Source organism: Chiroxiphia lanceolata, chromosome 2 (assembly GCF_009829145.1).
Source record: "Chiroxiphia lanceolata isolate bChiLan1 chromosome 2, bChiLan1.pri, whole genome shotgun sequence".
In the NCBI taxonomy this organism is placed as follows: domain Eukaryota; kingdom Metazoa; phylum Chordata; class Aves; order Passeriformes; family Pipridae; genus Chiroxiphia; species Chiroxiphia lanceolata.
In genome coordinates, this window is record NC_045638.1 from 28,982,114 (window position 1) to 28,997,126 (window position 15,013).

Genomic DNA, 15,013 nt, shown 5'->3' on the forward strand with positions numbered 1-15,013 from the left:
CACTGTGTGCAATTTTGGGTTCCACAATATAAGAAAGATGTTAAGCCATCAGAGAGTGTCCAAAGGAGGGCTATGAAGAAGGTGAAGGGCCTTGAAGGGAAGCCGTATGAGGAACGGCTGGGGGCACTCGGTCTGTTCAGCCTGGAGCAGACTGAAGGGAGATCTCATTGCAGTCTACAACTTCCTCGTAAGGGACAGTGCAGGGGCAGGCACCGATATCTTCTCTGTGGTGACCAGTGACAGGACCTGAGGGAATGGTCTGAAGCTGTGTCAGGGGAGGTTTAGGTTGCATATTAAAAAGAGGTTTTTCACCCAGAGAGTGGTTGGGCACTGAAACAGGCTCCCCAGGGAGTGGTCACAGCACCAAGCCTACCAGAATTCAAGAAGCATTTGGATGATACTCTCAGGCACATGGTGTGTCTCTTGAGGATGGTCCTGTTGGACCATCAAGAGTTGGACTTGATGATCCTTGTGGGTCCCTTCCAACTCAGCATATTCTGTGATTCTGTGATAAATACACAGTTACAAATCCTCCTTCATATTATTAGCACTGTGGTCACTGAACATAATTTTTTGGTTTGCAAGCAATAGACTTTCAAGCCTAAAGGGCCAGGGCTCACACCTGGTTTTCTTACCCTGTCACTCACTCCCTTTCTTTTCCCCCAGTACAATGTTGGAAGCTCAGACACCAGGTACCAGTTTCCACCCTTCTCTGACTGATCTGATTTAAAAACCTTTTCACAGGGAGGGACTATCCCTGATCTAAAGGCAGGCCAGGGGCTATGAGGCTCCAGCATGTTGCTTGACTTGGAGTCAAAACCTCAACAAGTATGACTCACTATCCCCTCAGCTCTGCTATCCTGGACCATGATCACTTGGTGCTGGCAAGCCTGACCGTGGTTTAAACCCCCAAATTTAACCTCCTTGAGAGGAAAGGACAGTGTGTCTGAATCCAGAGTGTTTCCTATCCTCTTCCCAGCTTGCTCTGGGTACCTAAATGGGGAGCAGCCACCCCCAGAGTGTAGGTCTCATTCACAGAGAAGCTTTCCAACCCCACAGAGGAAGAGGTACTTCCCCAAGTTCCCAGAATTAGTTCATGGCCAGCGTTGTGCTTCCCAGGAGAGCTGGTTGCTACCTCTTACTTCCTTGGGGACACACTACACCCCTCTCCTTTGGCTCATAAACCACTGCCAGCTTCTCTGGTCACCACACTGCCAGAGGAGTCAAGATAATTTCTGCAAAGCTCTCCTGAGGAGTGTAAGCAACTCAGCTGAGGTGAAGGAATTATGCTTCATCTCCCATAAAGTTTTGGTTTAACTTAACAAAACAATAAAATCAAGGTTTTATACAATGACATGAACACACACACTATCTCCACCAAGTGGTCCAAAATTGAAAGGAACTTGTAAATTTTGAAGAGCACCAAAAGGCTTACTTTTTAAAAGAGAAAAGACACTACATTTTTCTTGCAGCACCTAGAGTATTTTGGAGAGAGCAGAAAAGAACTCAGTGTTTACCTTCCAAATGCCCTTGGAGAAAGGCTGAGGTGAGTGAATGAGCAAGCAAACCCAGGGTTTTTTAAAGAGCAAAGGTCAGGAAAGATCATCTTTAAAAAGGCAAACTGGGAAAAAAAAAAATAAAAAGAGAATTGGCCACAGTTTATCTGGATGCTTTCCCCTCCTACTTTATAGTGTCTTCTGATGCTGTCACATTCTTTGTATTTTATGTACAGCGCAATAAAATTGCAGTCCCCAGTGTCACTCGGTAACCATCCAGCTAAAGGCCACCTGTTGCAGAACATCTCAGAACTGAATGTCATCTTTGAAAAAAACAGGGATATAGTTAAAGCCACTCACATCAGATATAATTAGAGATTTACTTGGACATTGCTGGAAGAGTCTCTGGAAATTTCCAAGATGTTGGGTCACTCATGATCAATTGTATTTGCTTTCCCATTTTAGCAATCAATGAATCTGCACTTGTGGAAAGGCTGTTGTACAATATATCCCACATCAATCACAATTATAGAAGTGCTAATCATGGAGTTGCTATTTGGTAAGCACACTGTACAAAAGCACTTGTCACTTATTTAATTTAATGCGTGATTAACAACTCCATCTCAGACCCTCTTGTTTGCTCTCTGTGTTATGCCTGTTTGTCCTACAAGTATATAATAATTAAAATAATTAAAAAAGAATTAAAATGCTTTTAATTAGATTACTGCAGTGGCTAAAGTAAGTAGCATTCTTATAATCTACTAGTCATCTTGTTCCTTTTAAGAGACCTCTGCACAGTCAAACCATTAATGGATGTACTTTACCGATAGATCCCACAATGTTGTTTCAAAATTGTTCTAAGGACTCACATCCATTCAATGGGAAGGAGAAAAGGGGGATTTTGTGAATGTGTTCCCTGAACAAATGAGAAGTGCAAGACAGCTAATCATTTGTTTTATGAACTGGGGTTTGCATTATCTTGCTAGATCAGTACATGGAAGATGCATCAACAGGTACAGAAGTGGCATATCCAAAGTTTTTCTTAGACCTGGCTAAAAAATGTCTCATCTGCAGTTGAGGGAGCTTTGGTCAAAGTGTTACTTGTTAATAGTGAAGGTGGGAGCATAGAAGTGTGAGAGTGTTTACGGATGTGTATATATAGAGTAGCGAATGTAGGGAATGTTAAAGACAATACATCATAGAAAATATGCATAGCAAAACAAGACAAAATATGAGTGCACTTGCTGTTTGCTGGAACAATCTAAGGCTATTTACCTTACAAATCTAAGGTTATTTACCTGTCTTTATCAGCTTTCTCAGCATCTGCTGTTGTGTGTTGCTAGTGCTGTGTTAGCTCCCTCCCTGATCTGAAGTGGCACAGCCTATCTTCTACCCAGACTGTTAGAGGAATTTTAATTCTACCAGGAGCAAAACACTTGCTGTGATATCAGCGGATTGCTAGAGGGAGATGACAAACTAGTTGAGATGATAACTTAGTGAGAATTTGTATTAGTGGTAGCAAAAAACCCCAAGATGGTCTATTCTGACACTATTTTTGTAGAAGTCTTGAAGGCCCTTGCAAATCCCAGAAATGTGGGAACATGCTGATTCTGTGTTAGCAGCAGACTAGCTCTGTCTGTTGAGCCTGACATTAGTTATTAGGGAATACACAATAATAAAAGGCCTTGAAAATTAAAGAAGAAGAAAAGGCAGAGAATTTAATTAATGCTGATCAACATGGCCTTATGGAAGATCAATCTGTTCATAAAGAAAGTCTGATTTCCTCTTTTGATGAAATTACAAGTTTGTGTGATAAAGGAGATTCTGCTTTAGAAAATTCTACCTGACTTTTGGGCTAGTGCTATCAATATAATACACTAAATGCCCTAAACGCTTTGTATGACAGATACTAAAAATTGCTAATACATGGTATTCATAAATGTTCATTTCTAGTCATGTTCCATTTTCCATTGGCATTTGTATTAGAGTTTAACTCTTCATCACTTCAAATTGAGAACCTTACATGAGATTATCTCCAGTAATAAGTGTAGACAATGGAACAAGACATCCCTCACCTCGGGAGGGATGGGTGATACTGAATGACCTTGGCTACTCAGGGAAGCTGGGTTTCAACATCTACCTCCAGCTCAGGTCATCCATGAGTGCTTCAGTGTGTACCCTACAACAGGTGTGGAATCACAGCCCAAACATGCTTTTGATTGTACTGTCAAGTGGGGATCAGACCCGAAAAAACTACAGCTGGAAAAGATCCAGGCCATCTTCACAGAGTGGGGAGCTGTATCCTCAGAAATATCAGCTCCCAACAGCAACTTCAGAGGTGACAGCATACAAGGACCAGCACAGTCACCAAGGGCAGCTGAGATCGTGAGTATATAATCAGAGGAGCAGTGCGGTAAATTTAGCACTGTTGTCAACATAGATACTAGCACATAATTCTGGTGTCCCCATTTTTAAAGGAACTTGAAAGGCTACAGAGACTGCAGGGAAGAGATTCCAAAATGAATTAAAGGCTGGAAAAATCAATGTGTACTCAGAGACAGGAAGAATCTGTTAGTTCTTCAAAAACATGGTGAAGGGAGATTGAGTTGCTGTGTGTCATTTCCCGTTAGAGGGAGGGGAAAAAAAGGCTTAATATCTGGAAGTTAAATCCAAGTGCATTTAAACCAGAAACAGTAGCAGATGTTTTCAGCTGTTAGGCTGTTAGTTGCTGGAACAAGTTATAAAAGAAAATGCTACATTTGCCATTATTAGTTGTCTCTGAGTAAGTACAAATATTCCCCTTCCCTCTCCCTTCTCCTCCCCTTCTCTCCTTTCCCCTTCCCTCCTCTCGCCTCCCCTCTTCTTTTTCCTCTTCGTTTTCCCCAGAAGGACCCAGCACTATGGCCTGTGTTGTGAAACAGATGGAAGCAGTCATCAGGTTTTAAAGTCTGTGCATCATTAAGAAACTACCTCCTCGCAGCAGGATGGAATAGAAGATCTAGTCCTACAACAACTGTGCAGGTCACAGCCAAGCGGTCATTGTCACTGCAGTGTCTACTGCTGAGCCTCTGATATTGATAGCTAATTGAAAAAAATGGACTGGATTTCTTCCTTCAGGGAAGCAGCTAGAATATGGTTGCTTATATGGCTGAATTAGAGTCGGGCGCGGATGTGACAGACAGGTGTTGGCTGGAAGAGCATGCATGAGGAATGTGTTTAGATATCCTGGATAGCACTTTCCAGTGTGTAACAGAAACACATCCCCATCCAGCCTCCTGCTCTTACCTGTTTACTTTAGTTCTGCTGGAAGCTAAACACCCTCCTGCTTTTCTTAAGTTGCCAGGTAACAAGCCTGTCTGTTGTCACAACCCAACTTCACACTTGATCAGGACATCTTGGCTGTTTTGAGTTCTTGGCTGGTTTTCACTCTCCTCTATCAAATGTTATGTTTCAAGTGACTCAGTAGGCTCTTTCTAGAAAAGGTAGACTTGCTTAAATAGACTAACTTTGAAGCGTATTTTTACCTCTAAGTTGCAAATGTCACTCAACCCAAAGTGACTATCTTGTATTTGCATAGTAGATCTCATGCACACTAGGGTGCATCTCAGACCTGCTGTGTTTAACTGCTAATAGGATTTGCAGTTATGTTTGTGAATTCCAGCTGCCCAATTTACATCACTGAGCTTCAAGTTTATACACCGTGAAGGACTAGAATGAAATATTAACTCCATACAGCTAAACACAGAAAGTTTGTACAGTAACCTGGACTATGTTTTTCTCCATTTTCTATTGGAAAAAGGAAAAAGGCACAATGAGGCTAAAAAATATCTATAGCAATATATGAGATTTGGAAAACACTTCCAAAATACTCTGACTCACCTATAATTTATGTGGACCATGCTCTTGATTTAGAGAAGACCTTAAAATGATCTATTAATCCAAATTCAGTTGTAAACTTGAATAGCTGCAACTGATCTGTTGTCACAACAGCAGTACACAGAAGTTATAGGAACAGACTGAGAAGATAATGCTGTTAAAAAGTAGATGCTTTCCCAGAGGATCTTCAGCCAGTTGTAAACACTTTACAGTTTTCAGAGATATAGCAATGATAAAAATTATGTTTGAAGTATTTTCCTTACCTACTTTATGTGAACCAAATCATCATCAAATCATCATCAAATCATCAAAGTATTACTTTTTAAACATTTAAATGATCAGTTTACCCTGTATTTATCATTTTTTATTATTATTCCCTTCAGTGTATTTATATTTTTAACATATCCCTTCATTCTCACATATCAACACATTGCCTACACAGCAATGGATTCACAGCATAGGGTTTGTTTAAGCCAGAAAAGGTCCAAACCCTAATTGGATCAGTCCTAAAGCAGAAAACAGGGATAAAGCTCTGATTAACTTGAAGTCTGTAGGTCTTGAGTGAAGTTAATGAAGAAATATTTCTTATAACACCAGAGTTGGGGTTTTTTTTCAAACTCCTGAATATTTGTTCATACCAGCTATGGGTTCTGGAAGCATCTACAGCCCAGGGACCACTAGAGCTGCTCTGTCTGCAGCTGCCAGGTTTTGTACAAACACTGGAGTAGGGAAGTTGAGAAACTCTCTCTTGAGGTGGCTGCAACATAAATGGAACCGTCTCTTTTTCTGTGTCCCTTCCCGGAGGACCTGCACAGCCACCATGCCATATTTTTTGGGTACACATGCAGTCATGGCAAGAAGCATGTTCTGCAATGGCCAAGAGAAACACCTCTCTGTGCAGACCCTCTCCAGATGACCGATGAGGGCTGGTTGGGCCAAGACAGTCTGACTGACAGACCTGAAATGATGGCAAACCTCAAACTGGATGTGCCAACCAGGAAAAGCAAATCTATCTCAATACATGGACAGTCCTGTGCCTACACAACTGCCAGATAATCTGCTGCTGATACTTTTCCGGAGAAGTTTGCCCTTAGCCCCTCGTCTCCACCTTCATCTCGCCCCTCCAGGAGGGAAATATGCCTGTGGTGGCCTGAATGCCCTAATACCCTTCATGGACAACCTGCTCTCATGCTGAAGGCCTCACATGTTTTCCTTTTCCAAACTTGTCTGACCTTCCTACTGAGGCAGGCGTTTTTCTGCTGCCTGAGAAAGCCCACCATGAAAAGTGTAAGGGAACCCACAAACAATCATCGTGATAAGCATGCAAAGTTTACAGTCATTACCAGGATTTCTAATTGTCCTTGTCAATGTGAGCAGATCCACCTCCCACCATGTGATTTACTTGGATACAAAAGGCTAGTCTTGTCTGGTCTGCTCACATGGATGCTTCTGCATTTGTTTGCTGTGTTTTTTCACATTATTTATAATTTATTTAGAACTAACCCTGTTCAAAGTCATAACAAAGGCAGTATGTTCAGTCACTCAAATTATAGGCCATTCTGGAGGGCAATAACCCAAGACTACAAAAGTTCATACAGTGCCTTCAAAAAAGAGAAGGAAAAACAGCAGCTTCATTATTTGGCAAGTAAGAGCTATGATTTTGTTGAGACTTGCTTAAAAGAAACATTATCAGATTTTGTTTTGTCCTCTCGCTGAGGAATCTGTGCATAAGCATAAATTATTCAAGCATTCAGGTTTTAGGATATGATAGAATAGAAATGTCCATCACTGTATCCTCCATTTTCACTGTGTTCCTCAAACAATCGTCCTGTGCTGGGCTGCCTAATGATCCACAAAATGTTGTCCTGCTGATTGCATGAAGTTCATTTTCTATCCCACAAAAAGATGGTTTCTGTCAGAGTTATGAACCACAGAAGCATAGGCAGGGAAAACTACTCAGAAAGCTCTCTCGGTTGAGATGAGAGACATCTGGATGTTTACAACTGTTGAAAGGCTCAGCAACAAACTTCAAAAATAAGGCCACAGGACAGTGGTTACACTAATAAAAATAAAAGCTTTTGCCTGGACATGTACTTGCCAACTTGGAATTGGCCTCTCTGCAGGCACAGGCAGATGATGTTCACTGTTCACTGTCCAGCAGGTGCCCAGGTATGGCTTTCTGACAAAATGAGCTATAGGATGAGGGGGAGGTAAGGGAAATGCTATAAATGTCTAATCCCAATCAGGTTTCTTCAAACAGACTTTTTTTTTTTCTTCTCATCATTTGTAGTCAGAAGTACACAAAATTGCAGCTCACGGGGGTATTTCCTACTACATTGTCATTCTCGCTGTACTCTTACAGTGCAACACACCTAAACTTACATAAAGGCAGCATCTTACTTTTTTTTTAAATTTATTGATTAGACATACTATACCTTTCTTTTTTAGTATCAATGGATCAAATGGATACTGGGAAGATACTGTGAGGGTGAATTCCTGTTCTTTTACTCATTTCTGCATCTTTTTTCCATCCACATTTGGAGGCAGATTACCGAGATGGTTGGACTTTCGGTCATATGTCATTGTAGTTTCCTCCCCCCAAAAGAAAGCTGTTTTCTAAATAACAGCAAATGGAAAGACACTAATTATAAGTAGTCTTGTAACACTCTTCTCCAAAGCAGCTGTAGTTTTGTTATTTTACATCAGTAGTACAGAAGCCTTATTCCCTGGGTACATTTCCCAGTTGCATAACCTGAGGTAGTGGTGTGGGTGGATCAAACTGGTTTTATTTCACAATGGCTAATGAGCAGCCATGGTATGGTTTATAACCTCCACTTAGTTTATAATCTGCGATCATCTACCATTCCTTAAATGAAATTGCTGACTAAAATTCAGTCCTAATACCATTTGAAAACCTTAAAAGTGTTTCTTCACTTATTGCTTTACTTCTGGATTGTATGTTGCCCTTTGCATGTATTCCATAGAATTTGTTAGTGAACATGCTATAACTGGCATCAGAAATAGCAAAGCAGAAAGCCCTAATCACATTTTTTATTATTCATCAAAAGACTTGGGGCATTCTCATATGATTAGCTGAGGTGGTTTAGATCACTGATTGTTATGCAAACTTTGTGGAAGAAGTAAGAAGGAAAAGATAAGTCAGTAGAACTGTAAGAAAGGAAAAGGCTGTGTTACCACGCTTTGTAATGTGAAATAAACTCAGTAAAAGTAGGAGGCAATAAATCATATGATCCAGTAGTTCAATAAAACCATGTTTACACAGAATTTTTTTCTCAATGTACGAATTTAAATTACTTCTGTAGATGAGGAAAAAAACCCTACACATGCTCTCTTATGAATTTAAAGAGAAAAGGCCAACATGATCATACAGCAAAGCTCTGCACAATGATCAAAGTTTAACCAGAAATTGGAGTCTGTGTGACCTTTTAACTTATTTTTAAAAGCTGTGAAAACCAGAGGATGACTCTGTGCTCTTATCTAAAAGGGCAATGAGTAGGGGTCAATTCCTTCTTTTTCTGAAGTCAAAGAGGCTTGGGACTGGTGGAAGAGAACTGAATTTCAGGGTAGGTGTGTCTTTCGCCCTGGCCAGTCCGCTCAGGGAAGAGACTTGGGAGCTGTTGATGGCTGATGAGTTTTTGACAAGCACGGCCCATTCTGCTACCTAACCCATCTGCATCTGCTCCAGGAACTGTTGACCCTTCCTTACTGAAGAACCAGAAACAACCATATCAAATTAATTATCATCCTCTTTCCTCTCTCTCCCTCTCTCTCTCAACACTTGTACAAGAGATACAACTCCTGTCTTCCTGTCTGGACTTGCCTTAACATTTGCCAGTGAATGCCATTAATTCCAGAGGCAGGGAAATCTGCCATCTCATTTTCTCTTCTGCCTGAAGACTCCCTTCCTTTTCCTCATCACCTTCTTCTAAACACTGTGAGAGAGATGACAACCTTTCCTCTGGTGTAGCTGGGACTCTCTGGGGTACCCGGTAGGAAGACACCTCCAGTCAGTTTACCAGATGAGCCATAGCACAGGTATGAATGGCAGAGGTATAATCTGATCTACCCACCCTCCTTTTTTCCCTCTGGACATCAGCATGCAGGTTTTGCCTGTAGCATCTGAGAGACAAGACTAAAAAGGCTGTGGACATAAACCAGAAAATTACTGCGTAGATGAGGTTTGAGAAAATCCAAGGCTGAAATGGAGAAGCAGGCAAGAAAAACTAGAGCTGAGAAGTCAGGAGAGAACTTGAAGCCAAAGTCCATAGCCCTACTTGGGTTTATACAGATTTTCTACTTTTATATCCATGAAAATATCTCATGACCCCCTCAGAACTGAATTTCAGGATGGCAAGGCAGAACCTGGCAGACAGCCTTCTGATGTTGCTCCTGGTCTTGCTCAGCACTATTTCTCCCCACCCACGTGGCAGTTTCTTTAAAACATTAGAGCTGATTCTGGAGATAGTTTTGAAATGTCAACACAAAGGCAAAAATAGGAACTTACCTTCCAAGTGCTTTTCCTATTTAACTTGATGAAGAGAAACCTTATAGGAAATGAGTTTATGCTACTGGACTCTGTAAAACTCTGAAAGAGGGTTAGTAGCTTGTTGGGTACACTGCTGCAGATGTCTTTCTGTCCTATCATAATGTGTGTGTGTATCACTCAACAACCACTGATGCCCTGGATAACTTCCATATGCATTGTTAAAAGGGTAGTGCTCTCATATAGAAGTATTTTCTTTTCCTACACCAGTCATCAAAATAAGCAACTAACTAAAGAAACAAAACCCTAGAAGGATGTACAGTTGATGTGATCTCCTCATTAGATGTCAGAGAATCCACATCAAATGTCCCAAACAAAGGAGAGGTTTTGGTTTGAGCTTACGCATTATTTGACAATGCCAAATCTAACACAAAAACGTAAACTGCTTTTCCACTTTGTATAGAGCAGTAGGACCTTGCTCTTGTTTTTAATTGCTAGAAAGTCTCTGCTTCTAGTTGCAGCTGGTGTACATGTTTCACATATACTGGTGTTTTAAAAAATTTCTTATCTTACACATAAGAAATCTCAGCACATCCTTATTTTGATTTGTCTGTATTTTAAATCCGCATTGTGATCTGAAAGGTACTAAGGATTTTGTCAAACAAATGTAAAGATTTGCTATTTGTCAGCAAAAAATCTGTTACTTCATCTTCACGAAAGAAATGTTCTGGTGTGTGTGATTTTTCTGGTCTCTGTCAAGCCTCTCAGGCACTATGGCAATACAGAAACATAATTGCATCTAGTGCCAAACAGCAAAGGTGCAAAAATAGTTTGTACCAGCTGAGAGAAAACAAATACTTGCCCCTCGCTTTGCAAGGAAGATTTGATTTTCTGAAAAAAAAAAGAAAAAAAAAAAACACACATCTAGATTATTGTTTTTATTTTAAAAAAAATATCACTACCAAGAAAGGTATTTTAGAAATGCTTCTACAGTGATTGTTGAGAGCTGTTTATTAACTCTCTTGTATCCACATCCTTTCCACACACAGCAAGCTTGTTGGGCAGGTGATGCCTGTGACCTTACAACTGTGCTGCTAAAGAGTCTTGTTCCCTGGGGAAACAGTGGGACATGGTAGGAAACAAGGTTACAGAGGAGAACCAATACACCACAGTTTTCATAAGATCCTAGGGTTGAAGTTCCAATTAATAGAATTTATTTTCTCAATAAACTAAATATTCATCTAGGAAAGCAAATATTTACTTGGGAAAATAAATCTTACATTGGTTTTCACCAAAAACAGTTTTGAAGGAAGATTTTCGACTAATTGTCATGGTTTAGGAATGGTAGCCCCCAGTTCAGTGCTTCCACTGAGGCTCTCCAAACCACTAATGCTCACTTACTCTTCCCTTCCCTTTGTCCCTCCATGCTGCAGCAGGCTGGAGAGGAGAACTGAAGGCACAAAAGGCAAAGATCATGAGTTAAGAGCAATTTACTGAAAACAGCAATGAGATAAGAATATGAACAATAACAGCAACAACACTAATGGCAGAGGGTACAAGAAAAGAAGCATTATTGCTCACTGTGGAAAACCCCAAACAATAGACAATACCCAACTGCTCCCTCTGTCACATTATCCCCAACAGTCCCTCTGGCTTGGAACCAGCATTACCCCACTGCTCCGTCCACCATGCTTGCTCGACCAGAAGGAAGCCCTTTTCCCTTTCCCCTGACCCCAGCAGTGACATGAGGCGGTATAGAATAAACTTCCAGTCCTGGTCATGTCCCTTCTCAGCTACTGCAAAAATTAACCTTGTCCTGGCCAGAACCAGGATACTAATCTAAAAAACGAGTATATTAATCCCATAGTTTGTGGTGCGGTTCCCAGTATTTGATCAAAGGAAACAAGAGTCCATACAGCCACAAAATCTAAAACTGAGACATTTACTGCATGCTTTTCCCAGGTCTTTGTTGTGGTAGAGGTTTATTGTATGATGTTTTCATGAGAAACACTGATGTCTTTAAAAGAAGAAGGCTTGAATGTGTTGCACTTTGATGGTGATGCCCATTTATCATTTTGTTCAATGATTTGATCTTTTACATCAAGCCCTAGATTGTGAAAACACAGGACTGAGTAAAAATCCCACATTTCGTTTTTAAAAAGGATCTCTTTAAGCCTTGTGATAGATAAGCCCATAAGGAGAACATCTAATCCTTCCCTTCCCACACATATACAACCTTCCTTAACACCACAAGTTCAAGTATCACGAGGCCATTAATTCAAGTCACGAGGCACTGTCTTTTAATCTCATGTTTGCTGAAATCTGCTCATTGTTTGTCTTTTTCTTAACACTTGGCACTGGCAATGATAATACTGCCAACCATTTTCCTTGCCAGAAAAGAGTTTCTCCTATTTCTTTCCAGTGAAGCTGAAGACAACCTCCTACTCTGAGGCTGCCTTCTCTTCCCTACCTACAGGGAGAGCAGTTAAGGATGAAGTACAGAAATCTCATTCCCCTTTCAGAAGAGGTGTTTCCAAGTGGGAAGGAAGGAGAAGTGGTAGCTTACAAATTTCTTGTGGATCAAGAGCAATGGGAAACGAGTATCGAGGAGCATCCAAACAGTTTTCTCTTTCTTTTCCACTGCTGAATGGTAACTCAGAAGCTGCTGATAATGTCTCCTCCCTTCTGCCAGCACAGCATTATACCTCCGTGGATAACCTCAAGAAATGCTACTTGGCAGAAAGCTGTGGTCAGATTGACTTGGTTGACATACAGCCTGCTCTAGGTTGATCCAGAAAATAAGAACTATCAGGATAAGGCCAGCTGTGTTATTTCAACAGTCTGTACCTGTGGGTTAAGAGACCTCATTTACACTGATGCAGTGATCTGGGTTAACCTTACCTTTACATGGGGCAGATCTTCACCTCCTTCTCTTAATTTTTGCTCTCCCTGTGAGTTGGGGTGACTGAGAGAGGCATTTTTGGCTGGGCCATTTCCAGATAGAGGTTTACCAGCCCATTTTCAACTTCTGAACACCACAGAGAGTGCCAGATCAGATTTAATAATCTGGCCCTATTATTTTTGATTATTGTACCAAGGATAGAAGAGTACCCTCTTCACTTGTCAGCAACTAATAGGTCACAAGTTGGCTGGTTTACCAAACATGAAAACAGTTTACCAGCAGCAGAGACTTACACCCTAAAAGGAGAGAACACACATTTAACTGGCACCACCTCTCCACCTCCAACAAAGGAGAGATACAGGGTATCAGTAGCTGTTTTTAAATTGTCTCAAATACTAACTTGTTTCTGATTTTTAGGTTGGCTGTCTAGTAAGTCTTGCTTGTCTATTGCTAACAACTGCTCAGTGAGCTAATACTTCTTAAGAGCTGCTATCATTCAGCCACATTACCCAGTCTGAAAAGGGAACTCAATCCTTATTCCACTGCATCAGTGGGATCCTGCCGCCGATGGCAAGGGGTGAAAGATGAAAGTCAAGTTGTTCTGTTAAGCTTCAGCAGTCTTAGGTGTGCTGAAAGGGCCTAGATTTATTTAATTTCAAATGACTGTAGTGCCAGCTGCATCTTACATGAATACAGAGATGAAAGTTCCTATTTATCTCCAGTGGTATCTCAGTATATTCTAAGTGTATATTCTTCCTTACCTTGTATGCAACAGTTTCAAAACTCAGAAAGATATGCCAGTAGCAGATGAAGAGGGTTTGGAAGTGATACAGAGGTGTGGAGAAGGGGAGAGAAGGCTTAGGATGAACTGAAGGTCAATGCACCCTCTTCTGTAACAGTCCAATAAAGCTAACACAATTCCAGATATAGAGGCAAAAAACTGGAATCATTTATTGAACATGTGAGTGCTATTTAAGGGTCTTGGGGGCTTACATGCTAATGAGGAGGCAGGGTTATGCCAAATAGGGGATTCCACAATCTATTACCATTTCCAGTAACAAGGGTAACCTAAGGGGAAAAATGGATTTACATTTCTCAGATACAGTATTTACATTTTGGGGAAAAAGGTTTGATACTTCCAGTAAGCAAGATTATACTGGGAAAGAGTGGTCATCTTTTCCTGAAACAAGGATTTACACAGGGAGGGAGAAAACGGTGGGATATCTGATAGCATCATGCAAAGTCTCTCTACATCCTGCTGGGGGAGATCAGGACAATGGATCTTGTCTGGTCTTTTAGATGGTGGTTTTTTTCCCAGCCTCTCTGGCCCAAGGTTTCCTGTTTAATCCTAGCAGTTCTTTTTCTGTTGGTATTTGAATTTCGGACCGCAACACTCTTCCTTGCACATTGGCAACACTCCCCAGCCTCATGTCTCTATTACAGTTCCCCTGGATTCCCCTGCCAGTTTTCAAGACTACTACACTAGAAAGATGCTTAAGGTGAGAAGGGAACTTGTAAGGCACTGAAATATTGCCCTCAACTGTGATTCATTGTGAAGGCAGTCCTTGGACCTCACATTCTGTAGCTCATTTTGGTAGAGGAGGAGGGATAGAGCTTGACTACCTGAAGTTCATGGAGTTGTAACAGGAGCACTTTTTAATCTCATCAAGGCAATCGTCTGAGTGTGATTATTGGGGGTATTTTATTTGTATGAAATTCACTAGCCCTGATATAAGGACCTGCAAGTTAGGGAGTTCATTCTGCTGCCCACATTTTGGTTTCACGTGCTGTGTGGTACCCTGGGGTCCTGCCAGGCAGCCACAACAGCACGGGTCACCTCCTGTAGTCCCTCCTGCCCCATGCAGGTGTCTCAGAGACCCCAGGATATTCCAAAAGCTTGAGAGAGCTCTCTGTGAACAACTGTCTGTAGCTCTCAAGGGCTGAGAGAATATAACCTCTTATTCTAGGAATGAATAGGCTGCTCCAGAGGACAAGTGCCTAAGAGAGTTTGAATGAATTGCTCTCTGGAGATTGTGTTCCATTCTTTAGTTATGCTCTCAGGCTTTAGACTTACAATTTTCTTGTATCTTGTATAAAGTGAGACAAACCCCACTTACACTGCAGCAGTTGCAGTCATTTTTTAGAACTTCCTCTTAGGATCAAGTCACAGAGCAAAACTATTCACAAACCTCTATTTATCCTCTTTTTCCGTTCTCAAATTACCTTTCTATTTTA